Source organism: Coturnix japonica, chromosome 1 (assembly GCF_001577835.2).
Source record: "Coturnix japonica isolate 7356 chromosome 1, Coturnix japonica 2.1, whole genome shotgun sequence".
NCBI classification, from domain to species: domain Eukaryota; kingdom Metazoa; phylum Chordata; class Aves; order Galliformes; family Phasianidae; genus Coturnix; species Coturnix japonica.
In genome coordinates, this window is record NC_029516.1 from 89,327,257 (window position 1) to 89,348,139 (window position 20,883).

The 20,883-nt window shown below is 40.5% G+C and overlaps 1 long non-coding RNA gene across 1 annotated transcript in view; it reads right to left on the reverse strand.

Annotated features, from left to right (window-relative positions):
* LOC107322484 overlaps positions 1–10,155 on the reverse strand; it is a 30,511-nt gene extending 20,356 nt beyond the window's left edge. The window contains exons 1-2 of the long non-coding RNA XR_001558965.2: positions 9,821–10,155; positions 9,010–9,122 (exon numbers count right to left, since the gene is read on the reverse strand). This is a non-coding gene — a long non-coding RNA (uncharacterized LOC107322484). The remainder of the gene's footprint in view (positions 1–9,009; positions 9,123–9,820) is intronic.
* Between the last annotated feature and the right edge of the window lie 10,728 nt (positions 10,156–20,883).

The following is a 20,883-nucleotide window of genomic DNA, read 5'->3' on the forward strand; positions in this document are numbered from 1 at the left end:
CCCCTCCCCTCCCTCCCCTCCCCTCCCCTCCCCCCTCCCCTCTCCTTCCCCTTCCCCTTTTTTTTCCCCTCCCCCTCCCCTTCTCCCCCCCTCCCCCCTCCCCTTCCCCCACCCCTCAGGAGAGGAGAGAAAAGAAAAGAAAAGAAAAGAAAAGAAAAGAAAAGAAAAGAAAAGAAAAGAAAAGAAAAGAAAAGAAAAGAGCTTAATCTTCCTAATTCATAGACTTTATACAACAACTGATGTTGCCAGTATTTTGCTTGTGCTCATATAGGGGGGAAGAAAAAAAAAAGGGAAAAAAAAAAAAAAAAAGTGGATTTCCCTCCATTTGCTGTTCTTCACTACCTGTGTCCCATTCCCCATTCTGGGAGCAGGCTTTGTTGTTCTGTTACAGGGGCCAGCCCCACCTGTACATTTCTCAGGCTTATCAGTATGCAGCTTTGGGCCTTCTGGTGGCAGGGCCTCCTAGAAAATATCCTCATGGAAATATTAATGTAAGATAATTACTTGGGTGAATTATACTGAAATACTGTGATGCTTACCTGGGTGTTCTCTCTAAACACTTTCTTCCACAAGCAGTATTCTGTTACCTGGATTATGGTGCTTTCAGCCACATTTAACTGACCTACATCATAGCACCCAGGCAAAAATAAAAAATAAAAAAAAAAACAACAAAAAATGAGCTTAGTAAGCCTTGCAACTTACCCCTTTAGGATCTGGAAGAGAACTAAATAACTTCAGTGCAGACAGACTCCTACAATCTTTCAGAAGGAAATATTTTCCCACAGTTCATTGAGATCACAGAGTAATTCATCTTAATGAAGTGAAAGAGCCATGGGATATATCCCCAGAAAGCTCAGCAAGTGCTGACACGGTAACTCAGGTAGTGCTTCATGGAGTGGCTGCCCTCACCAATTACTTAAATTAAGTCAGCGAACACTGCTCTCACATAGAAAAAATCCTCCATGACCTGATTTGTAAGGCCTCAGCTCTGCCATTTAAATCATTCCTTAAGAGCCACCTTTACTAAGATACCTCTATTAAACAAATTGCTGGGGCTAGAAGAAGAAGAAAATGTGCTTATTTATCTGTTAGTGCTATCGTACAAATGTCTATATTCATTATGACAGAAATGGCTGGTAGTGAACACTCTATAATATACCATATACAGGCTTAGTGGCATATAAAATAATTTCCAAGAAATTTATAACCACTGTATAAAATTATTTTGCTATCGGTATAGCAGCTCCTTGCAGTTTAACAAAGAGAAAGCCCATAGGCTAGAAAAGTTCCCCCTCACTGCTATTAAACTTGGATTAAATGCACACGATTTAATTAACCTACTTAATTTCATAAAGTTCCATTCTGCTTTCTCTTCCACCACTTGGATGCCAGAGAAAAACACTGGCAGAGTCCCAAATAATAAATGAATACAGAGTACTCCAAGGTTGGGCTCATGCCATCAACAAAGCTGCAACAGCCAAATCTGCAATAGAAATGTCTGCAAACTGCTGGGGAAGAAAAACAGTGCCAGGGCAAACTCCTTTAAACAAACCCCCAGTCTCATAGGTCCCACCACAAAGCAAGGCAGCCCAATTCTCTGAGTCAAGATATGGGATATAGAAAGAGCATTCTGTGGTCTGGGCAAAGCAACAATAGGATTTTACAACAAATCTGTTCTGTTCTCACAAGGAAAGTAAAGTTTATTTTCCTCTAATAACATTGTCAGAACAGCTGGGCTATATTTGTCAAAATCATTTTGTTCATTTGTTTGTAAATGAACTTGAAGAATACATCCAGCATGAGAAAAATGAAATTGGAATAAATTGAGCTTGGATAACTTAAATCTGGTAAAGTTAGAAACAACCAAAGCCATTAATGTAGAGGGAGGGCATTTGTGAATAACCTTACCTGAAGCTACCATGACTGCTTCTACTTATAATGGTATTTTTTCTCCTGTATTTTATTTATTTATTTACTTACTTACTTATTTAGCAAGCCTGGTCTTCATTTGTGAAGTTTAGGCAGGAATAGTTTCGAAGGAACAATGTTTAGAGTGAATGTAGCTACACTTCCAGGTAGAAGGACATAAGGTAATCTTGAGTCTTTCCTCTGAAATTAGCTGTACTGGTCTGAAACTCTTTTACACTAATTGGGAATTCAGATTGAAAACATGATGCTAACTGTGGCCTGACTGCAGCAAAAGCAAGGCAGCATCTTACATTAAAAGCTATGCCAAGTCATATCACTTCAGATTTGCCATGGACTAAAAGCATTCATGCGGATTGTTATCATGGCTCACTTGATCCACAGCAACTTGTTAAACCATGATAATTCAGTAATGAATTTGAGCTTACAGGGAAATGTTTCAGAGTGCTGCAATAATGGTGCTCTAGATGTGATAATGTAAGGATATGATCTACATTAGCACAAGGAGGGGGGGGGGGAAGTTTTTTACTCAGAGAGTGGCGAGGTGCTCGAACAGTGTGCCCAGAGAAGTTGTGGATGCCCCGTCCTTGGAGGTGTTTAAGGCCAGGTTAGATGGGGCCCTGGGCAATCTGATCTAGTACTTGATTTAGTAGCTGGCAACCCTGCCTGTACAAGGACGTTGTAACTTCATGATCTTTGAGATCCCTTCCAACCCAAGCCATTCTATGACTCTACAATTCTTTTATCCTATGATTCAAGTGGAGCTTTAACTTAAGCATCTTTAACATGCTTACATGTTTTTCTGCATGGGGAAATTGATTTAGAGACTGAAAACCATGTACATTATAACCTCTTTCAAAAACTGTCAAAAAGAAGACAGTTAAGAGAAGACAATAAGATGAAAACTTCAGAAACTAAGGAAGCATTTAGGTCCCTTTTGTTTCAAGATGCAAGTGACAGCACAAAGATCTGTTCAATAAAAAATGAAGTTACATGAATTAAACTCATTTTTTTTAAAAAAACACTTTGTTCTCTGTTTGTGGTGTTTAATGTTCTTTAACAAAACTGGACACTAACGGACTGTTTAATTTGGGGTTGGAAAAACTCCTGGAAATGGACATTTCCTACTGCTCTAAGAAACTAACTTTCCCTGTTGAAACTACAGTTTAAATCATACTAACTACTCTTGACTGGGTAAGTATGTAGATTTGGGAAATTCAGAATTGGCTTAAAAAGTCTGCTTAGTTTTCTTGCTGGGGGTGTATCATAGTAGGATGTGTCTGAATGTAGGATGAACTTTCATAGTCAATTACACTGAATTTATCAGTTTAGGTATGCAGAGAAACTGGATAAGGGTACTGTCATATGGCAGTGGAGGTCTACCATCTGTTATCTGCCTTTAGCAATGGTCTAGTTCTCACTGTGGACAGTGAAAGGGTGTAGTGAAAAAATAAATGGGGCATATGTTTTTACATTTCTGGCTGTGAACGCAATTCAGAATTCTCAAATTCCAGTTACATCATTTTGTAAGCAAAATGAATTATTTTTCAGTATTTTACAGATGAAAGATTTGCTGGCAGGGTCTTATTAATTGCATTTAATAATCTGCAAGAAGTCTGTTCAGAACATGTCAAAAGCTATTAAAGCCACAGTTTAAGGGTATAGATCCAGATAATGCAATTGACAGCAGTAGAACAGTGCAGAGTTCATTTTGCCTTTGTATCTATTCATGTGTCAATACTGAGATTTTTGTATTTAAAGAAAAAAAAAATTAATCTATGCATAAATATTAGCTCCCTGAAACAGATCCGAGGAAAAGACATGAGTATCACAAGACTCAAGTAGCAGAAATTAGGCATCCAAGTTTAATACTGGGGTACTGAAACCCTCTGTTCAGGAATCTCATTCACCTATCAGTTGACCAGGGAGATTGCTGCCATCCTATGTTAGAAGTAGCTCCTCAGGAATTGAAGTGATAGCTCTGTACAATCACTGGCACTTCATTCTTTAAAGAGTTTAAATGTGAGGTTCAGCAGGAAAAATAAAGTTTCCTAGAGCACCAGCAGCCACTAGCCACTACAAAACCCTCGGATCAAGTCGAGAAACGTCTCCAGACTTCTTCAGTGGCCATCTGCCATTATGCTTTGCAGCCACATAATGCAATTAATGGCCTAAGACTTTCCAGATAATTCAGTGTGAGCAACAACTTTCCTGTAAAACTTGTTTCATTCTTCTTTAAAGTGAATTTGAGCCTGCAAATAATCAGCTACTTTAGGTATGGCCTCTCCTTGCTCTTTTTGCTGAACTGTTACAAAGGAACTGGAGTTACTTAGAATAGGAGAGGAAATGACCACTCCAACGCTGTTATTATAGTATGATTCTGGAAGGCTGGAGATGGGTTTGGACTCTTGACTCCTTCAACAGAGAGACCAAAATCTGCGGTGCTTTCTCCCCAGCCAAGCTGACTGAGAGCCAAGCTACCGAATTGCACACCTGTATCTTGAACTTCCTGTCCTACCTAGTGGCACCGTTTGGGCAGGAGGGAGGAAAGGGCTGGCTAACTGGCACTTAGAACCAACCACATACTGGGGAGGTGGCTGGGAATCCACGTGTAAAGGGGAAGGTACATATACTCCCCAGCATCATGGGCTGCATCTTCTATAAATTGCTTTCCAAGAGAAAAGAGAGGGTTTTGAGAATTTGTTGTTGTTATTTTTAAAACTCTGTAAAAGAAATTTTACTCCTCAGGCCTCAGACCTTTCTGTCTCTGAGCTTCAACCAGCGAATTTTGAACTGTTTAAAGAAACAATCACTTCTGAGTAGTATTACAAGGGCCTGTGAGACCAGTGATATAACAAAATATGGCACTGAAACTGTACTGACTTATTCTACATTTGACCTTTTCTTCTAAAAGCAAGAAAACAAATGGATTTCCAGGAATTTTACAAAATCAATTTTGGGTTGAGACTGCAGATACCATTTTCTACTAACATTATTCCAACAGTTTAACTCCACAAATTATATACAGAGCTCTCAGAAATCATTAATTTCCTTAAAATGTCATTCAAGCATACAGACTCCAACAGTTAACTTGTACAACTGCTGTCTTAGCAGTTACAATTACAATACACTTGAGTTTATCTGGGAAAGCTGAGAGTAAGAAGATAGACAGACAAGACAAGAATCTTCCAGTAGCAGGAAAAGCACCTGAATCAGTTATGCATATAGCAAATACTTAGGAAATCAAGTTTCCCTAGTGATGGTGTTTGCTGAAGGACATTTAGATGTATGTACATGCAAGTGTCCTATCAAACAGGATTAAATACTGCTTTGTCCATCTGCTATTTGCTAGTTATGGTCATGACCACATGTCTAGGGCATAACTCAGTTACGGCACTTCCTTTCTATGTTATTCCATCAGCAAACTTACTGTAAGGTCACTAGACTTATTTAGTAGATAATACCTGGAGTTTCTGCCCTTGAACTGATTGAGGACTGAGAATGACAGAAGGTATTATATTGTGTGTGTTTATAGGCTGTTGAATCAATATGCTGCTGGAGGGGAATCTTCCACATCATTTACAAATAATGGTGAGGGATTTGCTCTCAGAAGCAATGGAGTACAAGCAAAGTGCCTCCATTGACTTGTGCAGTGTTATAAATTTTGCTGCTTGATTAATTTAACCCTCTCTCCCTCATGAGCTATCTATATTGAGAATTGCTGCCCTAGCAAGAGACTTAGCTGTTGCAAAAGGATGAAGGGATAGAGTGCCTCAGCAAGTCTGCTGATGATACAAAGCTGGGAGAAGTGGCTGACACACAGAAGGCTGTGTTGCCATTCAGCAAGACCAGAACAGGCTGGAGAGCTGGACAGAGAAAAACATTAGGAGGTTCAACAGGGGCAAAGGCAGAGTCCTACACCTGAGGAGCAATAACCACATGTATCACTTACAATTTAGGGACTGACATGCTGGAAAAGAGTTCTGCAGAAGAGGACCTGGTTGTCCTGGTGGACAAGACGCTGACTATGAGCCAGAAGTGTACCTTTGTGGCCAAGGCCAGTGGTATTGTGGGGTGCACTGAAAAGAGCACGGCCAGCAGGTTGAGGGAGGTGATCCTCTTTTCCTGCTCTGTCCTGATGAGTCCATATTAGGAGTCCTCTGTCCTGTACAGGGCTACTCAGTACAAGAAAGACAGGGAACTACTGGAGAGAGTCCGGTAGAAGGCTACAAAGATGATCAGAGGCCTGGAGTATCTCCCCTAATAGGAAAGGTTGAGAGACTTGAAATTGTTCAGCTTGGAGAAGTGAAAATGGAGAGGGGATTTTATCAGTCCTTATAAATATGTAAAACGCAGGTGACATGTTGATGAGGATAAGCTTTATCACTGCTGATGCCCAGCATTACTGTCAGGTAGTTTCTGAATCACAAAAAACTAAAGCCGACTGTCTAGAAATCTATGTTCTCTGTTCCTATAAAATGTTCTGGGTTTCTTTGCTCTCCTGGTGTTTCACAAGGCATTAGATGTCACAGAATGTCAATTCTGTCAATGATCTTCCTCCCTACCTTTGCATTTTGGTGTTCAGCAAAACGAAATTTCAAGTCCTTGTACTCAACACACACCTGAATTTCTGACCCTGAACCCTATTATTATAGTAAATGATAGCCCACAGGCTGAACTCTCCTTAAAAGTCATCAAGTATATGACACAAGAAATGAAACATGCCAAAAGCCTGCGTGTGGATATGTATACCAGAATCTTCTCCAGCAGTGAATACATGCAGGAAACACAGCTCTTCACAAATAAGAAAAGAAACCATTAGTTAACCATTAACTATTAATCCATCTGGGACAACAAAAATGCTAACTGTCAAATCAGCAGATTTGTCAAATCAAAAAAAAAAAGTCTGAAATAATAATATTTATATAATATGAATTATTGTAGTTATTATCCGTATGCAGCTGTTTTTCACAAATAAGGCATTTTCTAAGTGTACCCATTTTTCACCAGTTCCATCAGTATTAACTACTGCTGCCTATATTTCCTGATTCTGCTTCCATCATCACCTGAATTACTTAACGTTTTGTCTAGCAAAACTTTCTGATTAGCTGCAAACTGATTGGAAAAACAAACAAACAAACATAAAAATTAAGAGCTTCTACAAAGCATCTTACTAAATCTTCCTGTGTCACCAACTATATTGGATAAACTAAACTGAAAGCTGAAAAACTTCAAGTTATGCTGTCAGCTTAGTGAGGCACATTCCTTTGCTTTCCATTTGAAGTTCAATTGTAAATTATTCCTACAAAGGAATTCTTTTGAAATGATGCTGAAGTTTCACTGGACATGTCTAAATGTCAGCAAAAATCTGTATATTTTCTTGAAGTAAATGAATTCTTAGCCCTTTGATGAGATCCTGAAATGCCAACACTTAAGCTTTTCAATAAAGATCGGTGTGCCAGCTGGACATTTCAGCAATCTCTGCCCAAACACTTGTGTTTATTTCCCTAGAGATTTTGTAATTGAAGACCTTTTGTAACTGAAGTCATTTTGACAGAGCAGAGAGCAAGCTTCCTTGTTGTTCTAGTAATCAAATAAGCCACAACAAATGAAAATAGCCATGAAACAACACCAACAGCAACTCTGGCACCATCTTCCAATATTAGAAGACTATTCCACAGTACTAAGAAAACAGACCTGCAAGATTATTTGTCACCACTCAATCTCTTTGTTTTACTGCTTCAATGTCCAGAAATAATACACTGCAAGGTTTCCATGTGTTAAACATGTATGTATGTCTGCTCACACAGAATCCAAACTTGATTGGGCTGCTCTGCTCAGACAGTGATTAGAGATTTCAAGAGCCTCTGGTTACAGCAGGAGATGAATGTGTACATGCACAGCATGTAGGAGTTGAGCTCAGGTGCCCACAAATAAGAGACATGACACAGGAGGCAAAGCAACATCAGCAACCGCAGAGAGGCAGCTTCTTCTCTGGCAGTACCGACATTTAGTGTAGTTAGAAGCACCTACAGCCCAGAGAAGATGTACGTGGAAGTCCAGGGAGATCCTGTGTGCAGGACGTAGAATAGAAAGGCAGTGCCATGAATGCTCCACCTTTTTACTCTTGTTTCCATTGTGTTCCTTGAGATACTATGCCTAGAACAGACATTGGCGTTTGCCTCCCACCAGCAACTGGGCATAACCTTTTCTCCCTTTCCCCAGCATCAGTTCTTATTTTTACCCAGAGATATCACATGCCTGCCGTTTTCCCCTAATCCAAAGACTGGTTTTCCAGTATTTACAAATATATTCTACAAAGAGGTTAACTGCTTTTTGTTCAATGAATTCTGTTTATGCTGAACATTCAAGAACACTTTCTCTCATTAAAGAACCCCAAGGATGCTGATGCTACACAATAAATGTCCATATTCCTCTCGACCTGCTTTATGTTTTCTAATTTCTTTGTCTTTGGCTAGCAGGACTAGCATGAATAACTCAGCAGAAACTACTCAGCTGTGTTTCATCCCTGGCTGCTGATTCATAAAGATTGCCTGGGAAAGTTTGTAAACATAAGAAATTGCCATTAAATATAATATCATATTACCAGCCTTGCAAATCAAAGAAGTTCTTACTGGGTTAGGATGAATAACAAAGGGCACAGAGACATATTTAGAAAGCAAATGCTTATGTATGGTGAGCAATATGCATTTCACAAGCAGCAGAGAGGTTTGTGAAAGAACCAGTTCTCACAGAACTCCACCCATGCAACTCCAACAAAGACAGCAAATAAGCAGCAAGGTTGACTGAACCATTTAAAATGAAAGGAAGGTAACACACCCAGGCCTGGCTTCCTTTCAGCATTTATATGTTAACACAGAACCAAAATTGTTATATGGGTTTACAGCACTGTGGAATATGAGTCTATCTAACAAGAGCATTTCACATATTATTTGAGACAATAGTATTTTCTAATGCAGTAGTGTACCAAACACTGGGTGATGTGCGTGTATGTACGGAATATACTAAAGATGCATAGAGAAATACCCCATGTAACAGGAATGACGTGATTTATTTACTTACTTCCCTCAGGCATCTCATCCTCAGTCTGTTTTTCTCTTCAGTTTTCTTCCTGTACATATTGTTCATCATTCTCTCTACTTTTCCCACTTTTTACTTCTTTCTGCTCTTTCTGTCTGGAAATAAATAAATAAATAAACAATTAACCAAGCCCCTGCTCCTGTTATCTGGTGTTAATGATGTTGTAAAGAGCAAATGCTACGAGTTCCTTTTGCAAACAGCTCTGCTGCTGCTGCCAGACAGCGACATAAAAGAGGCTGATAGGAGCAGCTGACGCTTATTATAGCTGAATAGCAAGAACTTATACCTGAGTGGTAAAGCCAATAAAGATGCTTCCAATGACAGTAAGAGGCCAAAAATGCACCAATGCAGACAAACCTTTAATGACAGCCTGTAAACATGGTTATCATAGTTAATATATGGAAAATAATGCATTGCAGGTAATCACACGCTGCCCTTAACAGCACACACAGGCTGCGTTTTTAACCCTCACGTCACATCACTGAGCTCCCTTTGGGAGGTATCAGAGAGAAGGACAGACAGATACATAATCACAGAACCACGGAATTGTTTGAGTTGGAAGACACCTGTAAAGGTCATCTGGTCCAACTCCCTTGCAAGGAGCAGGGACACACAGGGTTATCAGACGCTGGTGACCACTCATATTGTCACCCTGCTCCACACGGAACTGTGACACATACAGACATAGCCCCCCAAATTGTGCTCTTTTTCCCCATTATTTTTACTATTAATCCACAGAGCTGGAAGCACAAGGAGCAGAGACAAACATTTCCTTTCAGTTCAGTTAATTCACCGCTGAGGTACGAGCGCCGCAGCTCTCTCTCCCTGCCTGGAAATTGCCAGAAAGCAAGCTCCGTCCCTTAGTCATTAGCACAGCTAGAAACCGGCACCCTGCCGTTCCGCTGGTCGCACCGCTCCAAGCTCGAGCTGCAGCCCGGGGCTGCGCCTGGGCGGGGAGGGGGTGGGACGGGAAGGACAGCCTGAAGCCCTCGGATTTCAAGTTGTGCCTGTTGTTTTCCTAGAAGATGGTAGCGTTTCGACACGCTGCTGTGGGTTTTGTCCGGCCAGCTTTTATCTCTGTAGCTGAAGCTCTGGTACAGCTCCTGCGTGTTCAGCTCTCACTCTCTGAGGGGCCGATTTTGTTTACAGAAAATAATAAATAAATAAATAAAAACACCAAAAACCTGAGAAACTGCTTAATGACTTCATATAGCCAACACTCCCTTCCCGTGATATCTCCTGAATATTTTATTTTCCTTCTGTTCTTCTTCTCCAGCAAGCTGCTTGTTTGCAGCCTTTTCGGTCTGGCGTTGATTTATTCTTTCTCGTGTGATCTGCAGAAGGAGATGTGTGATTGAGAGTTCTTCTTGCTAATCGGGCAGCCTTTGCCCCAAGAGGGCTCAGAAGAGGCTACGTCCAGCTTGCAGGGGTCGGGTTTCAGCGTGAAAGTGCTGCATTCCTGACTGCCCCTCGCTCCCTTTGTTTGCTTTTCCCCGGTAAAATGAATGGAATTCTTGGAAAGATTAATCCCATCCAGAGAAGGAGAAACGAAAAAGATCACTATATGTGTACACACACACACACACACACACATACACATATGTGTGTATGTATATATGTATGCATATGTATATGTGTATATATCAAAAGGTGGAGGTTTTTTTCGTCGGTTTTTTTCCCCCCACTTTTCATCCCATTGCAGTGTTTTTCACTCTTTGCTGCCCTACTTTCACTCTTTCCTGCCTTATGTTTACTTCAGGTTTGATTCTGCTTCTTGACTTGTTTTAGCAGGAGAAAGTGCTGCTCTAGACTGGTGGAAAGATTTTTAGGTATTAAATAAAAGGGACTTAGGAAGGCAGCCATAGCTTTCACCTTTTGCTCCTTGCTGCTGTGCATGCCTGAACTAGCTTGTACTGGCCACATTGCTTTGAGTCATTTCAGGATCTTAAAAGCATTTTTATGTACAATTATTTATGTTTCTTTTACAGTGGCTACATGGAATAAAAATTCAGTCTAAAGCCTGAATTTTTAGGTATATCTACTATTTTAAATGTTCTTTCCTCCTTCCCTTGTATTGTCTGTAATTGTCTGGAAGGTTGTTTTTTTTAATGTGGAAAATTGAGGAGGGGGAGGAAAAGCATTTGCATCACTATGGCTTTTTATGTGAGTTCAGTTATCCTGGCATAAAACAGTCTAATTAAACGAGAATGGTGCTATAAAGAGATAAAAAATGTTCACTTATTCGTAGGAAAAAGCAGATTTGAAAACAGGATTTGCTGTGAACTCCTAACATAAACTGGAGAATGTGAATGGCCTTTTTGGTAAACAGTGAATTCCTAATGGAGAAAAACAGACACAATCTTGAAAAAAAAGATATTTCTGTCCATGTTAATGATGACAGTAACAACGACAACAAAAGAATCATTAGTGCATCCCTCCGTCTCAAAGATGACATTTACAAGTTGAGCATCACTACAGTTTGATTCATCTATCAGAGAACTGCTTTGCATTGTGTGAAACATCTGTGTGAGCTACTTTCCTTGTTTGCTTGGGAAGTTGAGCTTATTTTAAATATTTAAAACTTTGTTTGTTTGTTTGTTTACTATATTTTTGAACTACATCTTTTTATCATTTCCTCTCTTTGTCTTATCTTTCCCTTAAATAGCATCTCCCACTTCAGAGCCAGAATTAAGAGACTGGAGACCATCATAAAAATGAGCTCTCTAAATGAATTATTCTGAAGATTATCTGTTGTTTTGGCTTTTCTTTTTTCTTTTTGAGGTTTGCGTTTCTAAGCATCCCTCCTGGTCTTTAAAAACTGAAGCTGGCATCTGTGTTGGCTTGAATTTAAATGGTCCCTGCAGGCTCTTTAGCTCAAAGAGTTATTTTATTCATTTGGCTGTTTCTTGTTTCTTCCCGTAGGGTAACTACAAACCTAGCTCTTATATTTGTTTACTTGCCTCACTATGTTAAAATACTATATTTTCACCAGTGCTTATGGATTTATTAGTGCTTGAAACGTGCTTATGTTGTTGAACTCGGTCCAGTTTGTCTTTATCACCCTATTTTACCTGAAGCATTATTTGCTTTGATTGTTCCCCATGCATCCCTAACAACAAGCTATCTGCACATGGCAAAATACTGCGTAATGGAGCAGAGGATGTAGGGAAGTGTCAAACATAGTCTAGCTTTTGTTGCCCTCATTTGTATTGCCCGCAGTCAACATTTTTAAATAATAATAAAAAAAGATTATAATTGGGTACCTTAGCTCAAAATCTATTAAATAATGTCACAGACACTTCTTTCAGAGTTGTCAGATCTGTCTCTCAGACTGCATATTCTCCTAACCTTTCTACTTTCTCCTTGCTTGGACCAGCTCTAGCGGCACTGATGGCATTTGCTACCTGGCTCTCCAAACAGCTCCTCAGCTTCCTGCCCCTTCCTTCTTCCTGATGGATTCCCATGGTTGAGTGCTACAGCTCACTGGCCTTGCAGTGGTGCAGAGATTTAAAAAAAAGGAAATGTGGTGCAAATGAAGACCTGAGAGACTGAAGGTGTTTGTTCACTGTTACTAAACTGCACCTTTGTCCATCAAATGTCAACAGCTAAATCTCCAGATCATGAAGTCTGTCTCCTCTAAAATATCTCTTTGAATACTATGGCTGTACGCTCAGTAATCACTTCTAAAATGTTCTGAAAAATAGTCACATATCTATAGAGAGTCATCAGATTTTATTGAAACAGAGCATAAAACATCTGGAAACAATCTAAAAAAGCAGAGGAGACACAAAGCCTTATTTTGGTTCTGAGTGTACATGGGATTCTTTGTAGCCCAGGCCACACTTGAGGTTCAGTTTATTCTGAAATTATATCCACATTGTAAATGTTGTGCAACATCTTGGAAGCTTTTCTTAAATTAAAAGTGGTCACTTTTTATATTATAGCAAAGTCATGCAAATAACACTGCTGCCATTGCTCCTTCACAAAGTTAGCAGCCACAGCCTTATTTTCTAGATTCTTATAGAAACACATCCTTCCTCTGGGTTCATCACTTTGACCAAACCATCTCTGCTTCTGGCTCTCCACTATTTCTTTCTTTCCATCATGTCACAAATACTCCTGTGCTGATTGAGATCTACTCAAACCTATTTTTTTCCCACATCCTGTCAATCTTTTCATTTTCCTGGCCTCTGTTTTGTCAGATGACATTATCTTCTACTGCACTTTACACCTTTCTGTTTTCTCTTTTGATTCTCAGTAGCATCAAAAGACATTCTCCCCTTAAAAATAAGTAAGGCCACTAAGTTGATTTATTCCACACTCTTCCTTAAAACTTCTCTCTCCATGTAAACATGATAGTTTGCTATCTATATATATAGTTGCTAGTAAGTAGGCACTTGGGTGTTAATGAACAAGAACCATCTTCTTTGTCCACTTCATACTTACTGTAGAAGCACTTAGTATTTCTTCTGACCACATTTCTTTTAACTTTTTGCATACAATGACTAAATGACAAGTCTGCATTATGCCTTTCATGTCTTTGTTGTTGTTGTGGGATTTTTTTAATTTAATTTTTTTTTGGTCAGTTAATTAATAGTATTAAGCACATCTGTAGAGAGAAGCGTACTGCCCGTAGTTTTGGTCAGGACTACTACTTGTTTTAGTTTCGATTTTTCTGCACTGCTGAAGGATAGCATGTATGAAATTCTTAGCTTTGTCCTGACTAAAGCAAATGACAAACAGTAGCTTATTAAAAAGGGAAGTGTCCCGTTCATTCCCTCCACTAAGGTACCCTCTGGCCTCTCCAACAGAAGTTATTACCAAGCAGAAAAACAGGAACAAAAAAAGAGGTTGTTTGCCTTCTTTCTCTCTTCCATTCACTTTGGTTCATTCAGAAGCTGATGAACTGAAAGCTCTCAGATGTTACTGATTTCCAAACAGTAAACTGAAGAAACTGAGATGTAAGTACAGCAGCTATTTTGATGTTCCTGCTATTAGAGTGGTAATCACTGAGAGAAGGATAAGAAAAATGCAGGGCGGGGGGGGGGGGAAGTGCTTTTCAGGGCTACAGCCTTGAGAAGAAGGGCTTGTTATGAAATAGTCATGGTCACGCTGAAAACCAATCATGTTTGCTCTTGTATGAGGTTACAATGCCAGGTCAATTATCATCCAAGTAATAGTCCTCTGTGGGAAAATTAAAGCACCTTATCTTCCCTGAGAATGTATCATGGAGTAGCTGGGTTCATTATGACAGTTTAATTGCACCTTTAAAAGCGCTAGAAGAAAAAAAAAACAAAACACTAGCTTCAGAGAAGAATGCAGACACATTGCTTAGGACACCGATCCACATTTTTTTTACACATATTTAGAGTACTTAGCGAAAGAGAGCTATGCTTTGTGACGGGAGCCCTTAGATACTGCACAAAGAGACAAGAGTAGCTACAGTTTTGACAGTTATTTAATAGTAGATTTAGCTGAAATGACAACTGCACTAGCTGATAAAATAATCCCAGCCCTGTGGTCATCCTTGCCTTTTTGCAAAACCACTGGCCTGCAGTGCTGCTTTGTCCTGCAGTGGCATCTGTTTGAGTATGTACCTTGGCCCCCATGTATGTTCTGGTGACCATGGTGACCAGCAGTGATTCGAGATGGGATTCAGCAGCCACCTGTGTAGGTGCTGTGTTGGCAGCTGCTGCCACCGTCCTGAGCTGCTGCATGGAAAGCAGACCTGCTGACAGAAAGATCTGGCCTTGCTGAACACAGTGCTGGAGGCTCATTCCCGTCATGCCAGAGTTTCTCTTGCAGCCTTTACTTTGGGGAAGTATCAATGGCTTTCACTGACTCAGCAGCATGACCTGGCAGCACAGAGGGCCAGCTGTACCCTGGGGTGCATCAGGCCCAGCACTGCCAGCTGGGCATGGGAATGGGTTGTCCTACTGTGCTCTGTGCTGTGCGGCCTCACCTTGAGCACTGTGTGCAACTTTGGGTGCTGCAGTATGAGAAGGACATAAAACTATTAGAGAGCGTCCAAAGGAGGGCTGTGAAGATGGGGAAGAGCCTGACGGGCAAGATGCGTGAGGACAGGCTGAGGTTTGGCGGGTTCAGTGCAGATCAGGGGAGCTGTTGGAGGCCTGATGGTAGCAACAGCTCGTTACAGGGAGCGGAGGGGCAGTGTTGAGCTCTGCTCTCCATGACAGCAACAAGGCCCAAGGGAACGGCATGGAGCTGTGCCAGGGGAGGAGGCAGCCGGGGGATTAGGGAAAGGTGCTTCACCAGAAGGTGGTTGGGCCCGATGTTCTTTTCCCCCCTGAATTCTGGGATTAGCCTAATCCCTTTTCCCCAGTGGCCACAGGACAGTGAACACTAGCACAAAGACAGGTCGCAAAGGAGCAGTGATTAGCACAAGGGGAAGGGAAGGACCAGGACTGCCTGTCTGATGTCACTACAGGTTATTGTAAGACTCAGCCTCTGCCACCCTGTAAAGTAAACAGAACTTGTAGTTCAAGGTGATAAAATACACTTAAATGCTCTGCACTGGAAGAGATTGCCCAAGGAGGTTGTGGATGCCCCATCCTTGGATGCATCCAAGGCCAGGCTGGATGTGGCTCTGGGCAGCCTGGTCTGGTGGTTGGTGACCCTGCACATAGCAGGGGGGGTGAAACTAAATGATATTTGAGGTCCTTTTCAACCCAGGCCATTCTATGATTCTATGATTCTATTAAGTGGGCATTTTATTATTGCACCTCTAACACCTCTTACTCTTAGAGTGTCTAGCATGAAGAGGATGTTTTGCCAAGTCTAAGCTATTGATTGATTTTTTTTTTCATGTTTTCCTTTTTAGTCAAGCAAACACTTCATGATACAGCCATACAGATCAAACAAAGAAGGAACAAACAAATGAAGCAAATTGCCCAGAGATTTGAACAAATAGCAAAACTAAGAATCTGGCTATCCTGCCTCCCTCTCTCCTCTCCATGTCACGCAATTCACTATTGAACTCCTGAATGCATTTTACTCATCCTCCTGGAGCATTTCACTAATTGATGAAAGATTAAAATATAATTCAGGATGACATTCAGCACTGAAATCTGCCTTAACAAGAGGCAATAAGCTGAAACTATGGAGAAAAGGGAAAAACGCTTACAGAAAAGCAAATTACAGAATTTGAAAAGTAGTTTAATTCCTTTATAACATTCTGCATGAACAATGTTGCATTTCTTTGTTCATTCTATACTTGCATAATGTCCAAAAATACACCAAAATTCTGTAATAAGCAATAAACGACAACATAATCATAATTTCCCACTAGATTAACAGTGCTTGACTTCCAGTTAGAGAATACTTCTACTAAGCAAATATTTTCCGCTGGCTCTCTGAGAGGCCATTTAAAACAGGTTTCGTTGTAAATAGTTACGCAAGCCATTACAAAGGTCGTTATCAGTGAAAATATGTATTTCTTAACACTGTCAGCAATTTTCTCCCAAGTGAATCTAATTACAAAGCACTATTGAAACTAACCCAACCCGTTTAAACAGTAGGAAGGTAAATTACATAACCATTCTTAAAAAAAAAAAAAAAAAAAAAAAAAGAAGAAGGAAAAGAAAGAAAGAAGAACTTTTATTGAGTTGGTCTTTTACAGTGATTTGATTGTGGTGTGATGTTAAAAGATCCCGGAAGACAGAAATGCATCCAAATCAACCTGAAATACAAACTGGAGCTCTGTCTCATGACAGGAAGCTGTTTAGGTGCAAGGCACTGGCAAAGATATACAGAAAGAATCACAACTAGAGACAGGTGCACATTTGAGTGGATTCCTGTTCGGATCAGTGAGCAGTATTCAAGCAGCCATGTCATACACTCCCTTTCAGAAACTGGTGAAGCCTCGTATTAAAAGTTGTTAGACTTTTATGTTTGCCTTCATGGGGAAGGGCTCTTCCAGAATTTCCAACCTGGAGAATTAAAAACTTTCTTCTAGGAGGAAGAAAACCAACAAAGTATATTCCTGGTCCAAAGTTCCTGTTATACCCAGCAGGTGTGGCTACAGTAAAAGGCAAAGACAGGTTTATAGAACACTCCAGGACTAATGTCAGCCTCAGCAACAAGGGGCTGGCTCAACACCAGGTCTATTTCTGTCTGGCCATGGTTGTGTACAATGCGCCTGAGCTCACTTAAGGGCAGACCGTTGCCAGGAGTGCTGGAATACTTTCTCCAAACCCAACCCTGATAAACTACCGGTTTCTGTTGACAGATCTGTTGATGAAGTGGTTTCATATGATTCAGGAGAACAAGAAGCAATAGATTTTATTTTCCTTTGTAGGATTACTGTGCCAATATGTCAGTGACTGGACTTAGTTGACAAATACACAACCACTACATAGGATAGGAAAATGGAGGGCAACATACTGGATGTGGAACTATGATTAAGAGTATGAATGTAAAACTGCTATTTTAGTTGCAGTTAGGTATTTAGGCAGGCAGGCAGTTGGCTATTTAATCCTTTCTGCTTCCTAAGAACCTCCCTGATAGCCAGCAGAAGGAGGTGCATTTTAAGTTAAGATCCTTTTTTTTTTTTTTTTTTTTGCATTTTTATTTTGTGATTTCTGCAGGTCGCTTCCCAGTCTATCAGTTGCAAAGAGGATCTAGTATTTGTTCATTTTTAATGACAGTTCTGATTTGCACAAGTGTAAAATCTGGTCCTTCAAGCAAATTGGAGAAGATTGCTAGTAATTTTACAGATAGCAACAATAGGACCATCACAGTCTTTTTAACTGTTGGCCCCAACAAACAGATTCTCAAAGTTATTTAACAATTTAGCTGGCAAAAAATGGCAACTAACACTGAGATACCTTTGAGGAGCTTGGCTTTAAGTACTGTTGCAGTTACCCCATGGCAAGCAAGCAGCTTGCTAAGCTAAGCATTTATACTTCCTGGGAGAAGGGGGATACTAGACACCTACGCAAGAAATATTTCAAAAAGTAGCCAGCTGAGTGCAGTGTCTCACACTTGCGAAAAATGAAAGTAAAAGTGTGGAGCAACAAGTTGAATAGTCATCTAAGCTACTGACAGTTTAACTAGCTGATGGATTTGAACTGCCACCTACCCACCTACCTATCCTTAAGATCTTAATCTATGAAGTGGTGACAGGCTGGAACAGGTTGCCCAGAGAGATTGTGGATGCCCCATCCTTGGAGGCATCCAAGGCCAGGCTGGATGTTGCTCTGGGCAGCCTGGTCTGGTGGTTGGCGACCCTGCCCAAGGCAGAGGGGTTGAAACTTAATGGTCTTTAAGGTCCTTTTCAACCCAGGCTATTTTATGATTCTATGAACATCTTCTTTATGCCAGCAGCAAAGACTAGTTTGCCAATACCAGATGAAACTGTTTTTTTCATCCTGTTGTCACACTCCCCATCTCCTATTTTTTCCCTGTCATTTTATTCCTTCCACTGTCTTTTGTGTTGACACTCTGTTCTTCCACCCTTGTTGGCTTGTACTCAGGCTTTGAGGACATGTGCTGGCAGAACACAAACATGAGCAGTGATCTGGGCATGCCTGTGGGATCTGGTCTCACTGACAGAATAAGCAAATGAATGTCAAATGAAGTGAATGTGACATGCAGTTGGCTCCTGGCACCTTCCTGCATCTTTCACTGGCTAACAGTTGTATCACAACACAGTTAAGACAGCCAGTGGAAATACTGTATGGCAGACTTGTGCACTCCAGGCCACAGGCTCTCCCTCACACCACTTAGGCCAAAGTAGGCTTCAAGCTTAGCATGAAAGGGTAATTTCCCCTGATTATGGAGGATCTTGACTCAGATGCAGGGATATCATTTCAGGAAATGGCTTGGAGCAGATGCTAATGAATGGGAAAGGTCAGCCATGACAGCAGGAGAAACTTGCTGCTTAGCAGGATAATGCCAGCTGAGCAGCAGTTCAAAAAATGTACCATGTATCTGTAGATATAGACATTAAAGTCTGAAGTTTGTTCATCTGTATGCTCAACAGAGCTCCCTGTTGGAAGGGGTTGGAAAAACCCCTTCCCGCTACCCTTATTTCATGAATGCTCTCAGATTTCAGATCTTGTTTCTTTTCTCCTCTCAATTAAGGTCTTCTGTTTGATCCTTACAAGATGAGTGATTCCTTTTGTTCTGCAGACTGGAAAAATGAACTGCAAACATCCTCCTTCTGTCTATAGATACCAGTTTCTGTAGTGCACCTTCCTGCGTCTTTATGGGACTTTTCCATTTTCCCTTTGGTGTTTTGGCTCTCTATGAACCACTTCCAGCCTGGCCATGCAAGAATCCATCTCAGTGCTGGGGAGATCCAGTTGGATTATAACCCAAACCAAGCATAATTCATAAAAACCTTGAATTCAAGAACCTAACTCCTCTGTCTGGCTGTAATATTTAATATCTATGTGAGGAGCACAACCAGCTGGATGTGCATGCTGAATTCCCTGCACAAGGAGTCAATTGAAGGAGTGGAAATTCAGCACTTCTTCAACACAACTACACTATGATGCAGCTAATTTCACTCTAAAGTGAAATAAAGCCAAAGCTGAGAGACAAAATTTCATGAGGCATTTGAGACCATCTAGTTATTACTACAAGGAACAAACATGGGCCTGTACTCCCAACCCTTTGTTACAACTTCACCTTCACCTACCTCATGCTTACAGGGCTTGTAAGGCACTAGCAGTGGTCACCTATCAGACTATCTATTAGATAAACTAACTGATAAAAAAAAGTGGAGAGGATAATTATTTGCTAGTCGGGTGAGCTGAATTAGCTCACTGGGTTGTCAGACAGCTATAAAAGCTTCACAGGGAAAAGTCTGCCGACTGCAAAAGTGGGGAGAGGAGGCTGGGATTGTGCTTTTTGTGAAATGCTGTTGCTGGGTCATACAGGCATCAGCTAACTTCACAGCTGAAAGACAATGTGAAGAGAGAAAAGGGGAGAGAGGAATGTGAATGTAACCTTTGGAGACTGCTTATTTCTAGATCAGCTGCTACAGAAATACTTCCTCACATACGTGTTTTCTTTTGCACTTCACCACCATGCACATGTACAACAAAAGTCTGAATACAAATTAATCTCAATATACAATTAATAAAGGCATTAATGTTTTTACAAAGACAAATCACACAATGCACTCATCTTATGGACTTCATAGAAACCAAATCTACTTTGTATTACATGGATTCTGCTTCCCTTTTATAGAGAAAATACGTAAATTTAAGTTTGGGCCAGACTTAACTGCTAGGAAACTGGTGTCCCTTCTTACCCCTTTCTGCTGTTTTAACACCCTATATGATGCATACGTTTAAGTGACCTATGAAAAAATAATTATTTGATGCAATTTCTATTACTAAACTTTAACATCATGGGGACACAAAGGTGTAAATTGATGTCCTCCCAAAACATTTTTGCCGGAAACAGTCTCCCCAAAAGGAATGCAGCAAGGTGTGAATTGTATCCTGATAGCAACTGTCGCTTGATTGAGGTGTTAAATTTCAAAGCTGTTATTTTATCTCTGAACAAGACTGCCTGTGAAAAACATTAACCCAAACCCAAGGGATAATTAAACATCAGCTATTGTTGGCTATTTTTCTCTTTATTTCTTTTTATTTTCCCAGGTAATGGATTGCATTTAGTGATTGTTATAAAAAGGTAGTGATCTCATGGAAATTTAAGTGGAAACTGCCCAAAGCCATTAAAGTAAAAGGTGGAACTCATTCTGGTCTCCCAATTGCTAATCCATCCATCCTGGCGTAGAAATTAAGGTGAGGAAGGGGTGGTGATACGTAGCTGGAGCAATCCCAGTTGGGAAGCTGAAATGCTAGGCATGTCCTGGCCTCA